At 48.7% G+C, this 16,774-nt stretch overlaps 2 long non-coding RNA genes across 5 annotated transcripts in view; both read left to right on the forward strand.

The window, feature by feature from the left end:
• The window catches only part of LOC135292803 (uncharacterized), a 29,115-nt gene extending 28,393 nt beyond the window's left edge, over nucleotides 1–722 (forward strand). For both annotated transcript variants that reach the window (XR_010354967.1, XR_010354966.1), the window contains one exon: nucleotides 506–722. This is a non-coding gene — a long non-coding RNA (uncharacterized LOC135292803). The remainder of the gene's footprint in view (nucleotides 1–505) is intronic.
• Nucleotides 723–6,931: 6,209 nt separating this feature from the next.
• Nucleotides 6,932–10,669, forward strand: LOC135292823 (uncharacterized). 3 transcript variants are annotated; one of them, XR_010354993.1, is made up of 6 exons: nucleotides 6,932–7,058; nucleotides 8,131–8,280; nucleotides 8,499–8,615; nucleotides 9,226–9,359; nucleotides 9,967–10,080; nucleotides 10,503–10,669. It is a non-coding gene; the product is annotated as an uncharacterized LOC135292823 (long non-coding RNA). The 3 variants fall into 3 exon arrangements; XR_010354994.1 differs by lacking the exon at nucleotides 6,932–7,058 and adding an exon at nucleotides 7,753–7,883; XR_010354992.1 differs by lacking the exon at nucleotides 6,932–7,058 and having other exon boundaries at nucleotides 7,971–8,280.
• Nucleotides 10,670–16,774: the final 6,105 nt, after the last annotated feature.

Here is a 16,774-nt window from a genome sequence, read left to right on the forward strand (position 1 = left end):
CTGAAATAAACATAGAGTTTATCAAAAGTCCCACCATTCCACAATGATCGTTTGCAACCTGAAGCCCAAAGACTGCTTCCTAGTTTTTTTCTGACTATTTAAAACATCTTGGAGGGGTGGAGGGATGGCAGCCATCCAAATTATTTTCATTTTAGCGTGACTGTCAAATGAACATAGGTCCACTCGTGACACAAAGTGTTTAAGGGTGGAAAAATGAGAATGGAAGGATTGCATGGTTGCTGAACAAGCTGCTTGGTTTTATTTTTTATGACAGAAACTCTAAAAGTGCTTGAAAACCAAATTTTTCCAAAGTTAGAAGTGTTCACATGTGTAAGAATTGTCATTAATGGAGGAGTCCTTTTAGAAAAAGTTATTGTAGTTCTGAAACTACAACCCTCAGAGCTCAAAATTTCATTAGGTGTCTGAAATCTTATTTCAGTTCTAGAACACACTTAAGCTTGAAAATCAAATTTCTCCTATAATCTAGTTCTCTGTCTTTCCACAGCAATTAAAATAATTACACTCTGTCAAGCTACATCTTTTCACCCTGATTAAAGACAGAGCTGTATGGAGCAAACACATCAACTTGTCTGTTGGCAGGTGAAAGAAGAATGCAGAGCATGTCTGAAACCATACTGATAACTTCACATTGAGTATTACACAGGCTAAGAATTCATCCTGTATGCTTCTTCTAGAAAATAAACACTTTATTAAGAAAATTATTTATTCTGTATATCCTTAAACCCAGATAGTTTTACTTATAAATCAAAGCTAATGGTTTGGATCCTGTCTCAAAATTAATTACTGGTGCATTCTCTTAAACCTGGTTGTATTTGCAAGTAAGTACCTAAAATCAAAGATGAAAAAAAATCTTTGATCATTAAAAGCATATACAGTTATGTTTAAGTTATTAGTGCAGATGATTTGGCTGTTTACAACATAATTACTGATTCGACTATAAAAAAAAGAACTGCAAATTGTTTCATGCCAATTAACAGTAAATAAATTATTCCACTGTGCATAAATTTTTTGCTGTTGAAAACTAGCACATAACTTTTTATGGTGCTCTCAAAACAGGTCTAATGCAATGCAAATAACACCCAGAAACCCCCCTGCCTGCTGGGGAGGGGGAGGAAGGCATTTGTCACAAGGAGAACAAGAAATGGAGCTGCACCAAAACCTGCTCAGAGACTAACAATTGCAAATAATATGAGCAGTGAAACATTGCAAAACTGCACAGTATTACAATGCAGCAACAGAGATAAAAGAGAATGAGAACTATTATACAGTGAAAAAAACCCCAGAAAATGGTGGCATTTTAAAATTTCTATTAAATTTTAAAATTTTATTTAAATTAAAAACAAAAAAAATGAGAATAATAGTTAAGGAACACTCACTAGCAATAATTATTTTTGATTATTAAAATGTAAGAAATACTATTTTAGAAAGATCAGGAAATATTTAATTGAAGTGTGAAATCAGTGCCATCCAAACACCTCAACTGAGTTTCACCAAGAGCTACCTTTGATTTGCAGGCAATTGGAAAATACATGGGTTTATTTCTCAGTCTCTCTTCAATGACAAGCTGATACTCACAAGCTGTCATCCCAAACAAGCAACTACTTCTGAAAGAATACTTCCCCATATTTTAACCATTTTCATCACTGACATTAAGTATAAAGGTTGTTCTTTGTTTGCCACATTGATCTTGGAACAGAAAGATCAGGACACTTCCTTAACCTTGATTAAATAATTTTTGCATTCCTGTCATAAATTCAGACCTGTAATTTCAAAATTCAGAGCAGCTATTTAGGAAAAAAAGAAAGAAAAAAATAAAGCAACACCCTGAATATTGCTCCAAGTGTCAGTGAAAGGGAAGACAAAAATATTAGGATGTAGCAAAAAAAGGAACCAGCTTTATGTATGATGCCAGTGATGAAGATGGCTGAACTTTTCTTGGGATGACACACAGATTTCTGAGCTACCAGTTTCAAAGACAGAACAGAGGCAGTGAGATTAAAAAAATGGTGTTAACAAATACTCAATTCGTGGTGAGTTTGGGGCTATTTTAAGCATAGCAGAAGGGAAATGCTGAGATATATGTAAGAATTGCATATTGTAGAGCATCTATACTTCTATATAAATTTTACTACAACACAAGAAGAAGAGGGTATTCACAAATATTTAAATGCAACAGATTTAAATGTATGAAGACATTCTTACAAAACTTTTCATTAACCTTTGGAACTTGTTGCCATGTGGTATCGCTGGGTCAAGAGTGCAGCAGGATTTAGAAAGAGAGGACATTTTTATGTACAATCAGAAGTTCCCTCGTTACATTAGAGAGCATAAAGTGCTTTTACAGAGGACACAAAGTGCAATGCTTGGGGCCATGAGGCAGACAGTAACTCAGCGGTGAGGAGGGCTGTTTTCAGCTGGCAGCTTGCTCTGTCCTGGCCCCTGCAGACTCCTTGGAGCTGCTGCCGTGCTGTGGCTGCAGTCAGGGGCAGGTGAGGCTGCTGCAGCCCATCGTGGCATCACAGCTCTGCCTGCTTCATCTCTGCTCCTACTGCTGCCCTCGGTTTTGTTCATTTATTCCTTTGCAGCGCTGCTTTGCTAGCTGTTTGTGTTACAGGCAAAGCCAGCCTGGCAATCCTGTGTACGCTTTGCTCAGTAAAGAGAAATGGCTGTGATTTCCTGTGCAACACATCTGCTGAATGCTCCTCTTTTTGAGGCAGACAAGCTGCTAATCCAAGGCAGATGTTGCAGCATTTGTTTCACTCTTCGCCAAAGAAGCCAGCAGATCTCCTTTCAGGGAAATGCTTTCAATTCAACTCACTCTTCTATTAATTCTTGGTAACCGATTGTAAGAACTGTGTTAGTAAAATTGATATTTCAGAGCTGCCCTGCAAGGGATATTTTTAACACGCAGCAGCACAGCCCCTGTCTCTTGTCACTCATGTCATGCTGTCACCGTGTGTACCTTCAGACACAGGCAGGCTGCTGCTAATGAGCTCACCACTCCATGTTCCTCTAACATGGAGTTCACTACTAATGAGAAAAATCCCCAGACTGTACTCACACTCTAAATCAACTTGGCAAGATTGATCAAAATATTCATTAAAACAGTTTGTTCTTCAGCTCAGCCTGAGCCCTGCAGGCATAACTCTCCTGCTTCTGGGAGGGTTGGTGTGTGTGTCTGTGTGCACACATGTGAGTGTGTGAAATTAAAACAAGGGGCTTGCTTTTCCTCCTCACAGTGTTCAAGCAGCACTTTCAGAAGGGAAAAAAAGAAATGAAAAAGAATAGCTGAATTGTCATTACTCTTTCCTCCTTGAAAAGTGCCCAGGAGTCCAGAGAGGCTAACAAAAATATTCTGCACTCCTCTTCTCATGTGCCTGTCATCAGGAGGCCTGAGAATGACCAAAATGAAGAAGCAAATTGTCGTCAAAAGGGCATCAAGCAAAATAAGAAATGGAGATCTGTCAGAGAAAGAGAGACATCACTGGCCACACAACCCTGGGAATTTAATGTATCTTCTGCCTGTCATCTGCATGCTAAATTTCCATGTCCTCTTTCAACAGAATTTCCTCTTGCTTTGTCAGCCTTGAGAAGTATAGGTTAGCTCACACTGTCTCCTTTTTCACATGCATTTCAAGATAAAATACAGCCCAGAGAGCCAGGAGTGACAGTAACTACTAATGCTCAGTGAGCTGGACTCTGCTCAGAAGGCTCTAGACAGAAAACCAGAGCAGCACAAATTGCAGGGAGAGATGAGCAGGGGATAGATTTAAAAATCTCAGCTATGATGTTATCTATCCCCCCAAAGGGACAAGAATAATTCTTGTTGGTACCAGTTTGAAAGCCAGACACCTTGACTAGTCATATATTATATACTTCTGGTTCATTTCAGCAATAGAGACGGTTGCTCTTGGTCATCTGACTTCACTATTCATTGCCTAGACATCAGGAGCTTTTTCCAAAGGACTGAGAGAAAACTTAAACCAGACATGGTTTTAAAATCCATCATGTGGTACTGTTCACAACATTGCAAACCCCTTTAGTTTAAAATGTTAATGAATTCCCAACAGCCCATTTCTTAGATCTATTATGTGCTATAAAATGAGCTCCTCTGTTCCAAGAAGACTGCAGTGGGGTTCTGAATCAATCACTCAGAAACTCCAGAGCAAGCTGCACAGGCAGTGTCCTGCTGAGCTGGAGCAGCAGCTGCTGGTGGGGCTCCTGCAGTGGGGCATCAGGAGGCACTCTGCCTTGGCTCAGAGCACAGAGCCTCAGCAGCTCAAACTGCAGCAGGCAGAAGGATTCCTCCAAAAACTGCCAGTGGCACACAAAGGCTGTGATCCAGATGTCGTTATGTCATTTCCACAGCTTTGTATTCCAAAGGTGCCAAATTGAAAGTGGCTGCACAACTGACTGGGACATGGACAGCTCTTTCACCATGTGCACTGTGGTATGAGATTTTCTTCCCATTTAAACACTGCTGGCTGTTCAGAAACCTTTGCTGTGGCCTGCCTGCATGCTGAGCACCCCGAGTTCCCAGAGCAGTGTACCAGCAGCCAGTGAGGCTCCAGGCAGCAGGTGCCCATCCAGGCTGGTTGAGTCTGCCTGGAGGAGCAAGAGCTCCTGCAGTGCAAACGCTCACAAATGAAACCACTGCTTCAATGCAATTATGCCAGCCTTCTTCACAAGAGCAGTCCAGGCTCTGCCAATGCAGAAAGCTGTTTCTTTTTCCTTTAACACAGAAAATAATGCTACTACAAAGAAAAAAAAAGAAAAAAAAGAAAAAAGAAAAAAAACAAACCTGTAATCATATTGTCCAGACAGGTTCTCTGGAGATCAGGTGCTATTAATAAATGCTCATTTACAAGAATATTATCTGCCATAGAAAGTGAGGACCAGCTCTTATCACTTTCCTTTCACAGTGCAAGATGCTGCTTCTAATGTGCTTCCTGCTTGCCCACTTTTATCTGGCTGGTGAGGTTTATTTCTCTTGACAGAAGCTGTCCCCAGGCATCTATTTCCACAAATGGAGGGAAAAGCAGATACTGGAACTGCTTGACTCTGTTCTGTGGATAGACTCTACTGAAGACCGTTGAAATTTTCATTAAAAGAGAAGTTTTAGGGAGCCCAAATACTAACATACTTTTAAAATATTTTTTGTCTATTTATGCAAGACAATAGCTTTTAGGAATGAGTTAGAATTTTGTTTATTCAGTTATTGAAACTATTTCTGCTATAATTTTAAGTCAAAAGTTTAAAAAAATTTAAAAATTCAAAACACGGTGTTGTCTAATAATAGAATATTGTTTACTAATTCAAAACATAGTGTTTCTAAAGGTGTGTGTCTCAAGTAGGTTTTGTGAAGATTTTGTTTTCTGCACTGGATTAAAAACTGAGTAGATAGCAGAGAAAATTAAGCACACAGTTCCTCCTTTCCCTTCTTTGATCTTAATAGGCTGATTCATTCATTTTAAAATCATGCAGGGAAAATATTAATGAAAGTCATCTATTCAGAAGAGTGAGATCTTTGATTTACAAGAGACTTCTGAATCACTCCATATTCCTTGTATATCTTGTTTTAAGTTGTCATGTTTCTTTTTCTGTAGCTTTGAAGCATCTCAGACATTTTCATCATCAGCTGGAGATCACTTTGCTTAGCACAGTTTTTTATTCATACATTTTTTCCCTCAGAATCTTAGGCAGTAGGTAGAGAAGGAGGCAGAGAAGTTTGGTTCAGTGGCAGAAAATGCCTTGGCTTACTCTCTTGTGATATTCTCTCTGATTTTGCCCCTCACTTCCCACCAGTGCCAGAGTGTTCTAGGAGAGCTGCCACAGCCCATGGCTGAAGGGAAATGTCTCACCTCCTCCCGAAAGGAAGGAAGGGCGCCCAAGGGCGCTGGGGCGGCATCGCCGGCTTTTGGCTCCGCCTGGCCCGGCCCCGGCCCCGGCCCCGGCTCCTCCCGGGGCGCTCGGAGGACACAGGCGGTGCGGCCGCTCCCGCCGCCTCCGCTGCGGCTTGCCCGGCCCGAGCTCCGCCGCTCGGCAGCGCGGCCCCCGGCCCCGAGCCTCCCGTGTCGCGTTCCAAAGAGCGAACGCCGGGGGATGGCCGGGCCGGGGCGGGTGAGGGGCGCTCGGGGGCCGTTGCTGGCCCCGGGCCGAGCGCTGACAGCCGCGTCCCGCCCGCAGGGAAGGCGCAGGAGGCCCTGCAGGAGCGGTACCGCCTGGGCTCGCTGCTGGGGCGCGGCGGATTCGGCAGCGTCTGGTCGGCAACGCGGCTCTCGGACGGCGCCCCGGTGAGCGGCGGGGCCGGCGGCGGGCGGAGGAGGAGGGGGCGCAGGAGGAGGAGGAGGAGGAGGAGGATGGGGCTGGGCAGGGCGGGCGGCGAGCTCAGCCCGCTGCTCCCCTTGGCTTGCAGGTCGCCATCAAAAGGGTGCCACGGAACCGCATCCAGCACTGGAGCGAGCTGGTGAGTGAGCCGGGACAGCGGGAGAAGCCGGGCCGTGCCGGGCGGGGATGAGCCGAGCCCCGGCAGGGTGGAAGCTGCCAGGACGTCTCGAGGGGGAGCGGGCGTGGGGCCAGCGCAGGGCGCAGAGCATCCCGGGCTGGCTGAGGGGTTGCCCAGCCCTGGCCCGGCATCAGCCCCACTGATGGCATCGTGCTACTCCCACAGCCCGACGGCACCAGCGCTCCCCTGGAGGTTGTGCTGCAGGACAAGGTGTCCACTGGCTTCCCCGGTGTCATCCAGCTGCTGGAGTGGCTTGAGCTCCCCAGTGACATTGTGATGGTGCTGGAGCGGCCAGAGCAGTCTCAGGACCTCCTGCATTTCATTCAAGCACGGGGGTTCCTGCGCGAGGAGGTGGCGCGGCAGCTGTTCCGCCAGGTGCTGGAGGCCGTGCGGCACTGCACCAGCTGCGGGGTCCTCCACAGGGATATCAAACCAGAGAACATCCTGGTTGACCTGGCCACCGGGCAGGCCAAATTGATTGACTTTGGCTGTGGCACCTACCTGCAAGAGACAGCCTACACTCACTTTGCAGGTGAGCCTACACAGGGCTGTGCTCCCGCTCCTGGCATCTCATGGCCCAACATGTCACAGCCCAAGCTGGGTGTGGCAGCGGGGATTCTCCCTTTTGCTGCCACTCAGGGGACTGAATCTGCAGCTGAGTTGCTTTACAGCAGGGCTGGGTGGGGAGCCATCTTCCAGCCCCGCTGGCAGGCTTTGCCCACCACTCTGCCCAGGACTGGGGCTGGGCTAGGGCAGCCAGCCTGACAAAAACAGCCATTGGTGGGGGTAGCAGAGAGGGAGGCCAGAACCTGTGCCCCAGCCAGTTTGGTGTGCAGGCAAGAGGAAGGTTTTGGACTGTTCCACTGGCCCTGTTTGTCTTGGCTTTATAATATGTTTGGGGCAATGCAGGCAGGGAGAATGAGGGCATGGTTTTTCCCCATCACGCAGTGGGTTTTTCCTTTGCGTGTCATGGTCAGGCCTAGCCAGGGCTTCCACTGCCCTCTTCCAACACCAGTGGCTTCTTTTCCAACCCAGAGTTTGTACACCAGTCCCAGGTGCTGGTGAGAGGACAGTGGTCACCCTGTGTGCCACTGATGCAGCCCCTGCATGCCCAGGGATGCTGGGGCCAGGCTCTGGGAGAAGCAGCATCCCCCTGATGAACTCCATCTGTATTCCACAGGAACACCATCATACAGCCCCCCAGAATGGACCCGCTTTGGCTGGTACTATGGCGAGCCAGCTACCATCTGGTCCCTGGGCATCCTGCTGCACCAGATGGTCTGTGGGAAGATGCCTTTCAGGAGGGGCTGGAACTTCAGCTGGGGCCAGCTCTCGCTGCCACAACGGCTCTCTCCAGGTGGATCCTCTTCTCTGGGCATGGGTGCAATACCAGTGCTGGGAGACAGCAGCGGGCTCGGGAGCATCCCGCTCTGGCAGCTGCTGAGGAGGTGGCACATGTCCTGCTCTCCCCCAAAACCAAGAATTGATGGGAAAGTTCAGGCCCAGCTCTGAGCACATCCAGCATGGCCTGGGCAGGGAATAGTGGAGCAAAGCAGACAGGAGCCTTCTCCAGCTGACGGGCAGTTTCTGGTTTCTCTCCCCAGAGTGCCAAAATCTGATCGGGTGGTGTTTATCTATGCACTCCTTGGACAGACCCTCATTAGAAGAGGTGTTCTGTCATCCTTGGATGCAGGATATTCATCTGCCCTAGAAGAAGAGAGAGAGCCAGAGGCACACTTTGATCCAGGGCCCTGGTAAGTTACAGCTCCACACCTGCCTTGGCAATGAGAAGCAAAGGAACCCAGCCCGTGTCACTGCACCAGGGTCATGGGATGGGAACATGCAGCCCTTGTGCTGGAGCTGAGCTGCTCTGCCCAGCCCTGGTGGCTGCCATCCAAGCAGGTTTTGCTTGTCCTGGTTCCCTGACAGCTGGGGCCCTGGGCAGAGCTCTGACAGCCTGGTCTGATCCTAGGGAAGGAGAAGGAGCTCCCAGAGAAGCTGTACCAGGTGGGGCTGCTGCTGCTGGAGACAGCGAGGATGACATCAAGGATGACAACCTCTTCCTCAACCTGGCCACCAGCAGTTGAAGGTGATGCACTTTGATTGTGGCACCTTCTTCAAAGCCAAACTCCACAGGGAATTTGCAGATGAGTCCACACGTGGGGAAATGCTCCCAGATTTGGGCATTGCCCAGCCTGGCTGGGAAGCAAAGGTTCCCCCTTGGCTGGGGCAGATGCAACTAATTCTTCAGTCGGCTTTTTGGCAGGGCTGGTGGAATGGGCTGGGGTGGGTACAAAATGGGAGTGGGCTCCTGGCCCTGCCAACAGCCCCCAGCACCCACCGTGCCCTGGGCTGGGGCTGGGGCTGGGGCAGCCAGCCCGACACAAACAAACCCCCGTGGTGGGAGCAGGGGTGGGACTCCAGAACCTGTGCTGGGGCTGCTTTGCTGTGCAGGCAAGGAAGGGCTTGGGCTGCTCCACTGCCCTTGTTTTGCTTTGGGATCACCGTTATTTTGGGGGGACAATGCAGGGGGAAGGGAGAAAGTGTGGACTTCCCTCACCCATGGGTGTGTTTTTCCCTGGCATGCAGGGGTTGGGCCTTCCTCAAGGCCCTGACAGAGCTAAGAGTTTTGACCTTTCTTCTTCTTTTCCCTTTTTGTCTCTAACCTCTTTTCAATAATTTGTCGTTTGTTTTCCTAGAGGAAGCATTCTGGTTAGTCCAGTCTGGATTGGGAAGTGCTTGGAGCAGCTGTGGCATGGATGGGCCGTGCCCTTGGAGCAGGCTGAGGACATCGTTTGGGACCAGCTTTTCTTCCAGCCGTGGATGGCATGAGGTGGGTGCCTGTCTGCTTGGCAGGGTGGGATCAGAGCTTTTGGGAGATGGCAGCGAGCACAGGAGCATCCTGCTCTGGGCAGCTGCTGAGGGCTGCATGTGCCATGGCTGGCTGCAGGCTGGGCACATGTCCTGCCCTCCTGCCCTGCTCCCAAAGGCAGCACTGATGGGCAGCTCTGGGCACAGCTCTGGGCACAGCCAGCATGGCCTGGGCACCGTGGGCAGCTGGGACAAGGGGACAGGAGCCTTCAGCTGACGAGCAGTTTCTGCTTTCTCTCCTTGCACCCAGGCTCTGCAGGTGCTGAGGCTGCTCTGGGCTCTGCCAGGGCTCTGTTGCGCTCAGCCCTGGGCACAGCTGGGCTGGCTCTGCCCTCACGTTGCTCTGACAGCTTTGCATCAGATGAGCCTGTTCTGAGCACAGCACCTGAGCTTTCTGATTTGGCAGGTGAGTGAGACTCTCCTGCAGGCCCAGAGATTGCAGCTGGGGACACACATCCAATTGGCAAGGACCCAAACTCTCCACAGTCCCAGCTGAACGCCTGGATGTCCACAGGATGTTTCATCTGTCCCACTCTTCATTCCTTTTTGACTTTTTCCTCATCCTCTAGAAGTGCCACGAGTGGGCCAAACGTGGCAAGTGGGCCGTGTTCCTGAGGCAGTGCAGTCTGGAGCTGCTGGATGGAGAATTGCCCTGCTGCACTTCCAAACCAGAGCAAAGAGCTGTAAGTGGGACTTTGTGTCTTTAAGAAATCCCTGACAGTTTCAAAGGGAATGTGCAGCTCATTAACAGAGGGAGAAGGAAGGTCATCTTCTAAAGGATTTGGGGTGTGACACAGTTTTTATTCCCAGTCCTCCTTGGAGCTGGAAAGGCACACAGCAAATTTCCTCTTGCTTTGACCACAATTTAAAATAACGATATCGGGAACAAAGCCCAAAATCTTTTAAAAGGCTGCTGAGGTCAGTAAGATGGATCCATGCCATCAGCACATTCACAAAGCAAATAACTGAGATCTCTTTTTAAATAGATCCTTTACGTCTTAATGCAAAGTTACAGAAGTTTTTTCACTAACACTTGGATTTTATTTTTATCTTGTAGAATTTTACCAATCTTTTTTTTTCTTTCTCTTTTTTTTCTTTTAAATAGAAAACATGTCCTGTAAAAGAAGTGTCCTTTTCTCCTGGTTCCCATGTGGAGCACCTCCGTTCCTGCTGGCTGAGCTGCTCAGGCAGAGCCCAGCAGCTCCTGGCCCTGCAGGGCTGAGGCTTTTTCCCGTTGCTGGGCACAGACTGATGGAGCAGCACTGCTGAACATTGGGGCACACCCAGAGGGACCAGGAGCAGCTGCCTTTGGCCACCTGGGGCTCCAAGGCCCAAACTCTGAGCAGCCAGGGCTGGAAGAGGCTCACAGGCTCCCTGGTGGCTGTGCTGCCCCACTTGTGTCCAGCCCAGCTTTGCCTGGGGCAGAGGGAGAACAAGGGGCAGCTCCCTCCAGCCCAGCCCAGGGACCCCTCCAGCCCCAGGGCTTGGGGCACTGTCAGCACCTGCTGCTCCAGCCACCGCTCCTGCTGGCCCTGACAGCAACACCCAAACTGGGGCTGATCCCGAGGGAGCAGCAGCAGGGCCTGGATCTGATCCCTGACTCTGGGGCAGGGCTGGACAAATGACCCCACAGCAGCAGCAGCACATGGAGCTGACTTTCATCACAGCCCCTGCCCCTCTTCCCTGGCGTGTGCAGCGGTTTCACAGCAGCCTGAGGCACCTGGGAGCCCCAGTGCCAGCAGGGACTTGAGATGGCAGCCCTGGGCTCCTGGAGGTCATGCAAGGAACGGAGCTGGAGACTCCCTGTCCATGGGGAGCTTCCAGATGGAAAAGGCTGCTGTGTCCAGGCAGCTCCAAGGCCACAGCAAGGAGGGTCTCAACCACTGGATCAGTGCCAGTCCTACAGTCCTGGGAAGCAGCCACTGAGCCTGGGAGAACAGAGGGCACAGCAAGAGGGACAAAGCCAAGCAAGGTCAGAGACTGGAGAGAGCCAGAGCCGGGAGCAGGAACAGCTGCTCCATTGCACTCTTGCAAAAAGCTCTTGGCTGGTTCAAAGCACTGAAAGGCATGAAGGACAGAGAGGAGGCCACACCAAACAATGCTCCTGTTTCCACACCCTCTCCTCTCTGTCCCAGAAGAAATTGCATGGACTGTACTCATCTCTCCGAGTCATCTCGTTCAGCATGAGCAGCTTAGCACCAGGAGCTGAAGGAGCTGCCACCATAGGCCACAGGAGCTGGGCAAGGGGGAACTTTTAGAGCAAAGTAATGCTGCTCAAATAGACCTAGCTGAATGCAGCAGATATAATAATGGAATCACAGCATCCTTTCTGTTGGAAAAGACCTCTGAGCTCATCCAGTCCAGCCGGTCACCCAGCAGTGCCAAGCCCAGCACTAAACCCTGTCCCTGAAGTGCCAAGGCCTGAACAGCAGGCCCTGAGCCAAAGGTGACTTCTGGATGAGCCTTCCAACCAAAGGTTATCTCTGTATGTGCTCACTGATGAAATATGCATGGTCATTAGCACTGTGATAGATGTAGCCACTCCTTAGTGACACATGTATTGATCTTTTTGTATTTGCAAGCCAGACAGGGCCATGAAATCTGACATCTGGCCTTGTTTGGGGATGAATGGTCAAAGTCAAACCTCCCTTGGTTCCTCCTTGAGCCCTGGCCAGGCTTTGGGAGGGATCCCAGAGGAGGATGAAACCAGATGTTCCCACACTAGAAGTGCTGTCAGTTTGTTCATCCAGCACTGTCAGAGCTGGGCCCTCTCACAGCGAGGTTGGAGCCTCACCTGTGGCTGGAGGCACCTGCAGGAATTCCCAGTGTCCAGGAGTGGCTCTGCAGCCCTTGGCTGGGACAGCTTCCCCCGCTGCTGTGTGGATCTGGGGGATGGTGAAGTCTGAGGGTAAATGATGCTGGATCTTTCTTATTCACTGCTGCAATCTTTGGTGGGGATGATTGGGTGCATTGCTGAGCTGCACCTTTTGTGATCCTTTGCTGCTTTGAGCTGCAGTAAATGACACTGATTCCTTCAGTTGGAGTCTGTGTCTTTGAGGCTGACCCTGCCCACTGGTTAAACAAAACTGGCAGAGTCTGGCCAGATCACAGCAAAATGTCACTTGTTAAATGTAAATGTGAGGAATCAGTGGCATCAGAAATTCCCAGATGGGAAGCCCTTCCCTGGAGTTGGCTGGCTCTGGAGTGGGCTGAGGTCGCAGCACTGTGTGAGCAGTGGGGCAGTTGGTTAAAAGAAGCTGAACCCCTGGATGTCTTAAAAGTTATCAAAAAATTGCATATGGGAAAGGAAAAGAACTTGTGGGTTTGGGCAGACAAAGATGAATTTGTTAACAGTACATTGGAAATAGCACCTTCAGAAGGAACGATTATTGTTGGAATGCTCCCACATGGAGCAACAGAAGAAGGTTTTAATCTTGAGCTCCCATGCATTTGTGCAAGTGAAATATTAATATCATAAATAACTATGTACATATTTATAGTATAATAAGGCCTTAATATATATATTTTTTATATATATTTATATGTATGTCTATATCTATCTAGCTATATCTATATTTCTATATCAATATCTATATCTACGTATAAAATAGTAATAATGTGAAATAGTGCTGACAATACTAATTTGGTAGCTTTGGCTGCTCAGGGATGTAACATCAAACACTCTACAGAAAAGGATTGGCCAGGACCCTAATGTCAGAGGTAAACTTTGTGAGATTGTATACAATGAAAAAAGGAGGAGGGGATAAAATTGTCTATTTTACAGGGTTTGCTGATACTGTGATGCAGAATGCTTTGTCTGTTACTGTGAAAAATACTGTGATGAAGACTGCAGGGTTTTTCATGAACCAGACTATCCACAAGCTGCAGGATTTGTTGAACGGGTGAAGGGGTTGTTAAAAGAGCAGTGGAAAAATTAGGAGATGGGAACCTGTCCCCATGGAGAACCCATCTCCCATTTGTGCTCCATGTCCTTAACAATGGCCCACTAGGGAAATGGAAACCCCTGGCTGTGCACAGCTGCACCCAATTTGCAACTACAACCATGGGCAGTGAGACTTGGACTGCCTGGGAAATTGTTGTGGGTGTGATGGCCCCTGGCAGGGCCAGCCCAGAGACTGCAGGGCTGGACCTTCATGCATTGGAATTAATGAGGATAAATCCAAAGCAGACGAAAGCTGTCAGTACTGAGACAGGAATTCAGATTCCTCCAGGACACTTTGGTTTGGTAACTGCTCGGTGGGGGTTGGCCTTGCAAAATGTTCATGTCATGGCAGGAGGAAAGGAGGAATTGATGCTGAATATAAAGGAGAAATTACAGTAATTCTGTTAAATAATTGTCAGTAAGATTGGGTTATTCAACCCCATGACAGGGTAGCACAATTATTGATATTGCAATTTTAAGCACGATTATGAATAATGGAGATGCACCTCCAGTCATTACCATTTGTGGAGATAAAGGGTTTGGATCCAGCAGTCCTAACAATGGAGCCAGAGTGAGGGCCCGGAGACCAAAAGGGCCTCCTGAGGCAGCTGAAGGAGCAGCTCCTAGGAAAGACAACACTGAATCCTGAAACCTGGGCAGGAACAATGGGAATATGTCCCTGCAGCCAAGTGTTCTGTTTGAGAACAAGTAGATATTACAGGATGCTGTTTTACACATCCTGCCAGACCAAATCTTGTTTGCCCCAGTGGCCCCTTTGGAAAATGCTCTGATCCACAGGGCTCCCTGTGAATGCTGCTGTGGCACTGAGGGACTTGCACACAAATTCCATCCAGGAGCCTGGGTGCCCCTCAGGGACTGGGCCCCAGCCCCCTTCCAGCCAAAGGGGAAAGGGCCCCACCAAGCCTTGTTAGCCACAGACAACATGGTAAAGCTGAACAGCAAAGGACCTTGGAGGCATTCTTCTGGAATTAAAAAGGCTCCAGCTCCATGGACAACAGAATTATTGTTCCTTACTCAAATGAGATTGAGCGAAAAGAACGAAGAACAGTGTCACTAAAGTACTATTGGTGTCTGTATGTTGTACCTTGATAAGTCAGCCAGAATCTTTGTTTGCCACAAACACCTCCGGTGTTTCACCAAGGGATTAGTCATCAAAATTTAATGATTGGTTCTGAAAATTTCAAGATCAGGGTAGCCGAAGTACTCCATGTCACTAATTTCTGTGTTTGCTCTCAGCTGAAGTTGGGAGGAATGGGGTTCCCTTGGAGGGCCCACCCTGTGGGCTAGCCAGAACTCTGTCTATGGGCTCTGACTCGTAACTGTCAATGAAGGGACAGTTCAAGAAAACACAGGAATACAATGATCCGTTTGACAGGATTCACTAAGATTTCCCTTCAGGAGAAACCGAAGCCTGTTCTAATTACAGAGGCCACAGTGTGAGAGGATTTCTGTGCTTCACCATCACTCCCAATGCCAGTAGAACTTGGGCTGCTGGAGCTTGGTCAGTGTCAGTGTCAGTGTTACCCCACTCCTGGCTGCAGGGCCACCATTTAGGGTCCTTCAGCAACAACCACAAGGAAGACCTGGAGCCCAGAGAACATTTTCCCCCCAAGGAGTGCCTTGGGTTTCAGAAAGCAAAAGATTCTGGTTCATCCTGTGCCCCATGTGTGCTGCCCCGTACCGTGGAGTTGACTGGATGGATTATTAGAAGAAGTAGCAAATGATGCTGTTAAAATGTCCGGTAGCACATCCTATGGGCTCCAACAAACGCAAATGGGGACTCCACAGAACCACATGGCCTTGGATTATCTGCTTGCTGGCCAAGGAGGAGCCTGGGCTGTCATGGGACAGGAATGTTGCACTGCTGTCAGTGATGGGTTTGAAGGCCAACAGTCAGCAATCACCTTGACAGAAAGAGCAGGAGAAGAGTGGCAGAAAGAAGAAAATTATTCTTGGTGGGATTGGCTTCATGGCTGCCAAATTGGAGGCTGCATTTGTGGCAGTGTCTGTCATCATTGCAGTGTGTGCACTTGGTGTGCACGCTAACATTCCATGTTCCAGTTGTTGTGACGCTTTGTGCTGGGAAGTGGAATATTGAGACTTGTCTTAAAAGAGACAGTCTCAAGAAGAGAGAGGCATTTGATAAATAAGAGAGAATAGTAGCAACTCTTTAGGCATGTTTGAAAAGGAATGTGAATAGCTCAGAGTAATGAAATGTAACAGCACTTATTTGAAGCACAAGGGGAGATGCGTTTATGCCTAATATCTAAATCTAAACTGTGTTATTGAAAGAATGGTTATGAAGGTTGTACTTCATTGTAGCTTTCAGGGCCCATCCAAGTAGCAAGGCCTGAACAGGCTGGGATCAAGGCCTGAACAGGCCCTGAGGCAAAGTTCACCTCTAGATGAGCCTTCCAAGCAAATGTTATATTTGTATCCACTCACTAACAAAGCATTATTAACAACATGATCAGTGAATGTGTTCCTTGATAAAACATGGATTTCTCTTTCTGTATTCAGAAACCAGACAAGGCCCCATCTGGCCTTGTCTAGGGGTGAAGGATCAAAGTCAACTCCCTTGATTCCTCCTTGAGCCCTGGCCAGGCTTTGGGAGAAACCAATCAGGAGAATGAAACCAGATGTTCCCACCCTAGCAGTGATGTCAGCTTGTTTGTTTGACGGTACAAAAGCTGTGTCCTCTCACAGCGGGCTTGGAGGCTCCTTGCCTGCAAAGGTGGAGGCACCTGCAGGAATTCCCAGTGTCTGGGAGTGGCTCTGCAGTCCTTGTCTGCCCCAGCTGATGTGTGGATCTGGGTGATGGTAAAGTCTGAGGGTAACTGGTGGTGGATCTTTCTTTAATCACTGCAGGCAATCTTTGTTAGTAATGACTGGATGGATTGCTGAGCTTCTTTTGTAATTCTTTGCTAATGATTATGTGCTTTGCTAAGCTTATCCTTTTGTAATTCTTTGCAGCTGTGAATTATATAAATTACAGGATTCCTTAAGTTGGTGTCTGTGTCTTTGGTACTGACCCTGCCCAGTGGTGAAACAGGGCCCCCTCGTGCGTAAGATTTACCTGGCAAGGCAAAAACCCTCACTCCAAAATTCCCCCCTTCCTCCTTGTTCCCTGCACTTCATACACTGAGCATGATGTCCTGTGGTCTGGGGTATCCCAGGGTCAGTTGGGGTCACCTGTCCTGGCTGTGTCCCCTGCCAAGCTCCCCACAGCCCCAGCCCCTGCCCAGGGTGGCTGGAGGAGGGGCAGGACAGGCCTTGGCTCTGTTGCAGCTCAGCAAGAACAAAACCATCTCTGCATGCTCAGCCCTGTGCTCAGCACCCGGCCCAGCAGTGTCTCAGTGCCAGTGTCTGTGCCCTCAGTCCTTGCCAGGGCTTTCCATGGCAGCTGCCAGGAC

This window comes from Passer domesticus, unplaced genomic scaffold (assembly GCF_036417665.1).
Source record: "Passer domesticus isolate bPasDom1 unplaced genomic scaffold, bPasDom1.hap1 HAP1_SCAFFOLD_51, whole genome shotgun sequence".
Taxonomy (NCBI): Eukaryota; Metazoa; Chordata; class Aves; order Passeriformes; family Passeridae; genus Passer; species Passer domesticus.